The sequence below is a fragment of the Lontra canadensis genome, unplaced genomic scaffold (genome assembly GCF_010015895.1).
Source record: "Lontra canadensis isolate GAN:19392208 unplaced genomic scaffold, GSC_riverotter_1.0 scaffold8, whole genome shotgun sequence".
NCBI lineage: Eukaryota > Metazoa > Chordata > Mammalia > Carnivora > Mustelidae > Lontra > Lontra canadensis.
In genome coordinates this window covers 3,759,396-3,766,403 of record NW_022631002.1, presented here as the reverse complement: position 1 = coordinate 3,766,403, position 7,008 = coordinate 3,759,396, and positions in this window count along the sequence as shown.

Here is a 7,008-nt window from a genome sequence, read left to right as displayed (position 1 = left end):
AAATAGAGGAGCGGGAGTGGAGGCGACTGAGCCAGAAAGCACGTGGGGGAAAGGGGAAGCGCCCGGGCTGGAGCGCGGAGCCTCCGCTGCCCTCCCTGAGCGTCCCCGCGACCCCTCCAGATGCCGGGTCCCGAGTGCTCTGAAGGTAGACACACGCTCGTTATCTCCTTGGCTCTCCTGCAGTGTTTGGGGCCGTTTTCGCAGGGCTGGGAAGCGGGTGCTCGGTCAGTGTTTGTCCCGAAACTGCTAAGGGCCGGCGGAATTGCGAGATGGACGGAAGCGGGGGCGACAGCCAGGGCGTCCGTTGGAGCCCGACGTTCTGCAAGGCGCCGGCTCACCGTCTACCGCCCTTGCTTTTCCAGAAGCTCTTCTTCCCGCTGAGCTGTGCGAAGTCATGGGGTGCATTTAAAAGTTTAAACTTCTGTTACTGGATCTTGGTCCTCTTTATTCACAGCGGCGCTGTGTGTGCATTTAGTCGTCCCTCCCCAGGCGCCTGTCTCCCGCTCTCTTAGCTTGGGGATTTGCTTCTTCGAGGCTGGAGAGTGAGCGAGGCCTTCCGTCCGTGATCGGTTCCTTCTGCATTGGCCGAAAGAAAGGACGGTTTTCTTTGACTGACTCCAAGACCTCGGGTAGCCCTATATTTGAGATAGCCTTCTTAGGAGCACTGTGAAAACAATAGGGGTTTTTTGTTTTTGTTTTTTGAAAGAGAGAAAGAGAGAGCTTGATGGGATGGGGGGGAGAAGAAAAGAGAGAATCCTGAGATTATGACCTGAGACTCTGAAATTAAGAGTGGGACGCTTAACTAACTAAGCTACCCAGGGGCCCCAGAATGGGTCTTTTTTCAAAGATAAAAGATTTGGGCGCCTGGGTGGCTCAGTGGGTTAAGCCTCTGCCTTCGGCTCAGGTCATGATCTCAGGGTCCTGGGATCGAGCCCCGCATCGGGCTCTCTGCTCAGCGGGGAGCCTGCTTCCCCCTCTCTCTCTGCCTGCTTCTCTGCCTACTTGTGTCTCTCTCTGTCAAATAAGTAAAATCTTTTGAAAAAACAAAAACAAAAACAAAAACGTTATCTGAGACAAACATAAACACATGTCAAGGTCTTAATGTAACTCACCCATTAATGAAGTATGTAAGATGATACGTATGGTTGGTTCAGAGATAAATCCAAAAGGCAGACGTATATCTAGGCAGTCAAGAATGCTAAAATGAATTTGCTTAATAGATGCAGAGCTGGCTTCCACCAGTGTGTGTGTGTGGGGTGGGGGGGATCAACTGAACTTTCACCAGAAAAAAACTGACTTTATGTCTGATATCTGTGGACAAGCACTGCAACCTGTAAAGTTATAAATAGCTTAAAGAAAAGAGAAGACCCCAGGGAACAGATAACCCCAAAGGGTGTTCCAGACCTCTGGTTGTTCACTGAAGACACCCAATAATCATTTTGACCCATTTCAAAGTCTTTCCCAAAAAATGAAGAGTGGAGGGATCCTTACCCCCATGATTCTTCTTAGAGTCACCATACTTGTTTGTGTTGCCTGTGTCCCTTAATCCTGGTGTAGCTTATCCACTGTAACTTTGAAAGTGCTCCCCTTACTATAGGAAATGGCACAGTAAAATCATCCATTAAAATATTTAAGACGGACAGCAAAGATTGACACAAACAATGCTACTGTTATCAAGGAATTTCATCTCTTTAACAGAATTGTATGTTTTTTCAGAAGACCTTCTGCAAGTCATTTCCCCTTTCCAAGCCTCAGCTTTTGTTTTTGTTACTTTTTTTTTTTTAATCTCCAAAATATGAGATTAGATTTGATTTTTAACGCTTGTTCCTGTTTTAAGACTGTGAGTTTTTTTGGTTTTGGTTTTTGGTTTTTTACCTCTCCCTGATTTCACTGAGGTCCTGGGAGCAGAAACCCTACTATTTCCCATCCCCTTTGCAGGGATGGGAAACATCCCATGTCCAGGGTTGGTTCTGTTTATCCTTCAAGGAGCTGGTTTCCCGCTCACCACTCATCCCTGGAAGCACCCCTTTCAAAGCAGACACTCGACCCAAACATGTGAAAAGACGCTCAGGTTCATTCAGAGTAAAAGGGAAGAATGCAAATTTGAAGAAAAAGGAGATACCATTTTTCACTGAGTAGACTGGCAACGCTGAAAGTTTGGTAACACTCTGTGTTGGCACACAGACTCAGCTGATGCAATTGTAAACGTGTTCATCTCTCTGCAGAGCGAGTTAGCAGTATGGACCACAGAATGTGTAAGTGTATGTGCCTTTTGACCCAGCAGCCTTAGGAGTTTATCCTCCAGATAGGCTTACCCACATGCACGAAGCTGTCTGCGCTTGCATGCGTACGGTAGCGTGCTGTAGAAGCAAAACACAGGCAACACTCTGGAGGCCTGTGAATATATTTGTTGGACAGGTGGTACATACAAATGGGAATGCTGCGATGTACAATTGTAGAAAAAAAAATGAGGCCGATTTTCATGAATTCAGATGTCTGGTCTTCAAGGCATATCAGGTCTGTTGTGTCCAACTGTGTGCGTTCTTGTTAAGAAAGCAGAATGGGGAGATGTATATGTTTCTTTTCCTTTCTTTTCTTTTGAGATGTATATGTTTCTTTGTATGTAGAATATCCCTGGACAGAGATACAAGAAATGGGTCTGTAATTCATTAATTTTTTTTAACCACATATTTATTTTTAAATACATAAAATATGACGAAACAAGAGTGCCACAATGGGCAAGACACTCAAACAGGCCCTTCACAGAAGAGACTCCAGAACATGAAAAAGCGTTCATTTTCATTAGTCACCAGGGAAACGCAAACTTAAGCCACAAAGAAATATTTACACACCCTCCAGAACAGCTAAAATGACAAAGCACCGAGCACTAGCAAGCATTGGGAGTAACTAGAACGTCTGTACACCGCTGGAGGCAATGTCATTATTAAACCACGGGGGACGGCTGTTAGGACGATCTGCTGAAACTGAGCATACGTGAACCAAAAGACACGCGCCAGAATGTTCCCCAAGCGCTGTCCACAGTCGCTCCAAACTGGAAACACCCTAAACATCCGGGACCGACAGGAGAAATAGATCACGTACCTTCATACAACCAACTGTCCCACAACAGCCGAAATCAGCTTCTCAAATACATGCTGGGTTAAAAGAAGCAAGATACACTATGTGATTCCATTACTAAAAGCTTCAAAATGGGGCAAAACTGATGTTTGGCATAGGAAGAGAAAGCAGGGCAGTGGTGACCAGGGGGTAATAATGCTCCGCGTCTTGATCTGGATGCTTCTTGTATCAGTGCCCACTAGGGGTCAGTTCATTCGCCTCTGGACACTTGGGATTTGTGTGCTCGATTTCAAGCACACAGCGGGAGAGGAGAGAGAGGGATGCTTCTAATGGTTGTACAGTGGACAATCAGAGGCTTCTTCCGGAAGGGTGTTGGGGTTGTTCCTCATTTTTTACCACGGCTCTGTGGTGCTGAATGCAATGGCCAGAATAGGGAAGCGAGAAGGTCAACTCTCCCCAGCCCATGGTGTTGGACAAAGCCCAGGGAGTCTGAGGAACCCAGAGTGGTACGATGTGTCCTAATTCCTCTGCACAGGGCCACCTTACCTCCAGCTGTGGATAGAGCCTGCTGGGACCCCCGTGCCTGTACTTGGTGGGGCAGGCGTATGGCTAGTGGACGTTGTGTGGAGCACTTACTGCGGGCCGTGTTGCTCGTGTCCACTGGTGCTTCCCCAGCTCCTGTCAACCAAAAAACCTGCACTGAATGAGGGAGTGAGCACACTATGGGTGACCCCTTTCAGAGGTGAAGAGACAGGCTCAATGCGGTTAAGCAGTGTGCTCAAGGTCACACAGCTAGGAGGGGGAGAGCCAGCATTCGGACACAGATCTGTCCTCTTTGCTGCTGTCACACCCATAAACTCACCTCATCCTCACCGCCCTGGGAAGCTGGTGTGATCCCTTGCAGGGCTAAGGAAACTGAGGCTCAGAGTGAAGTGACTGCCCCACGGAAGCAGAAAGCCCAGCTAGCTTGCAGACCTCTTTCTGTCGGCCTGCGGAGAGCTCACTCCTTATACTGTGCCAGACTCCTCCTCCAAGGAGCCAGAGGCCAGGCTGTATACCGATGCGGCTCTACACCAGGCCCTGATGGCTTGCTTGCTCCTGCTGCCAAAGGCCCCATCACCAAGTCTCCTGGGAGCAAGGCCCTGCCCACGTGTGCTCATCATCTTGTCCTCTCCTCCCCAGACCCGTTTCTTAAACTCATGTTGGTTTATTCAACAAGCATTTAATGATCTGCTCTGTGCTTGGCCCCTTGCTAGGTGCTGCAGACACATGAGTAAGCCAAACCAGCCAGTCCCTGCCCCTTACAGAGCACAGAGACTAAGTGAACCAGTAAATAAGTGCCCAATTACAAACAGGGGTGTTCCTATAAAGGAAAAGGACATCGCGTGGTAGAAGGGTATACCTGGGCATCTGGCCTGGGGTTACACAGTTTCCTTTTGTGTGATAGGTGAAGGACACCTGGGTATTTCATAAGCAGAGGCATGCAGGGGATGGAGGTGGAGGGTTCCAGGCAAAAGAATAGGTAGGAAGGCCTTGCAGAAGAAAGCAGCATGGATCGCGGGAAGTTCTGAAGGGGCCAGTGTGTGGAGGGCGAGGAGGGAGTGAGGAAACTAAGCTGGAGAGCTTGGAAGGGCCAGACCGTGCATGGCCCAAACAACTGGAAGGATTCTAGCCACATCTGAGGGGCAGTAGGAAGCCACTGGAGGATTTGGTCCCATGTGTGGTTTCTAAAGGTGACTTCAGCTGCTTTGCGGAGAAGAACCGGAGAAGGTCAAGGACAGATGCAAGGAAATGTCAAGCCATCTCTGTCGACAGAGTCCTCGGATTAAGACCACTCAGCATCCGGCAGTCAGCCTGGCATTATCATTACTGGATGCTAAGCCGTTGGATGGAAGTTCATTGGAAAAAGAGGATATTTAAATAGTCTAAAAGTATCTTTCCCACAGATGACTAGTCACTGACAAAGAGGAAAAGATACTGTTACAGTAGAAAAATAGGTCACCATCTCAACCGTGGGCCAATAGCATCAGCAATAATGAGACAGAGGGATATTTGTGCCTCCTGATCCGATGCCCTGAGGACACACATCCATGCTGTTGCTGCCCACACTATGCCACCTGACTTTAAGGGGCAGACAGAGAACCCTACACTGAGAGACATCTGACAAAACCACCAGCCTGTGCCCTAAATACGCATCAGTGCCTAGAAGGGCTCGGAAGAACCAGGAACTATTAAAGGGGTCTGCCTTTGAAGATTGAAGAAGACCCCTCCCCCAGCCAAGGGATGCTGGAAGCCCCCCAGAAACTGGAAAGGCAAGGAGGCCCTCCTCCCCCAGGGCCTCCAGAAGGAACACAGCCCTGCTGACACCTCAATTTAGAGGTAGGTCACTTAGAACTTGAACTCCAGTGCTGTAAAAGAGTAAATCTATGTTATTTGAAGCCGCAACATTTGTGGCAATATGTTACAGAGGGAGGGGGAAATGGGCACGGTTGGCAACCAGAAGCGGAAGAGTTGCCTGGTTGATCTCATAGAATTCATTTTCGGAGCCATCCTCTAGTGAAGGTATTTTTGAGTATGGACTCAGCCATCCAATAAATTTCCTATTTCTCCCACCCTTTCTTCATGTCCTTTATACAATACCATGAGATACCTCAGCACACGCTTTGTCCTGGTTATCTGTGGCATTCCCCTACCTGCCCAGAATCTATCTTCTCAGTTCCCTGTGGCGATGCCCCCATCCCCACGCTCTTTACCCAAGGAGTCGGGTGGGGCTGAGCCTCACTCCTGTCCAGTCATCCCAACAACCTGGCCTAAGAGATGGGCTCGAGGGGATGAGTGCATGACCAGTGTTGGTCCATTGAGATCAAATCCTAAGACTTTTGCTGGAACTGTTGAAGGACAGAGTCCTTCTTTCCCCCAGGGTCTCTAAGTTGAAAGGACCTGTGCCGTTGCTCCTGGAGACTACCTTATAAAAAAGCCACTGATCCTAGAGTGAAGCCAGGTCAGAGGGAGGTGGTCAAGTAGGGGAGAAAGACTGAGTTCTGAGGACATCATTGGTACTCCTGGATCCCACTGGGCCAACCCCAGAATTTAGGTGAGTTATGTAAGCCTTTTCTTTCTTTCTTTCTTTCTTTCTTTTTTTGAAAAAAAACCCGTGTGAATTGAGTTCTGTCACTCTTAACTGAAAGAATCCTGGTAAATACACCTCCCAGGCCCCAATACACTATTTCTATCCTATTTCCTGACTTAGCAGTCTGTACATTTCACAACAGAAATATGGTCAACCTAGCGATGACCTGGTCTTTGTCATCAGTGCTTCCTCTTCTGAGGGATCACAGTTATTTTGTGAGTAATCTGTCCTATTTCCCACGCCCTTTGTCCAGTTCGCTGGCCTGTGGTTTGCAGAACTCTGCTCCCCACCCTTTTTTAAATGGCCATGTATCTCCCTCTCCAACCTGCTGGCAAGGTCAGAAGACCTTTTGAGGCATGGCGAGGCAGGGTTCATACGAATCTCTTGAGAAATGATACTTTGCCTGAATGGAATCTGACCCTCAATGAGCTCACATTTTCCAGTTTTCCTGAAGAGTAGTTATCACCAGAGTCAGGTCGGGGCTGCTTGGATCCTTGCCTCATGCTGTGTTCACTCCCCAAACTAGGTGAGGGTTTGTCCAACCACAGATGCAATCCTTTTCCCACAAAGTCCACTAGATGGGCTCGTATTCTGCTGGAGGCATCAACGGCAATGCCCACCTTTTTGTAGTGTCCACTTAAGGGAATGAAGGCTAGCTTACACTCCTTCCCTTCCTGAGTTCATACTAAACTTGAAATACTTCTCATACATGATGGCCACAGCGAGCTGGTCAGGCAAATCTGGAATGGACCAGAAGTAGCTCTGACACCAAAGGCCCCACAATTCTTGTGGGTAAAGCT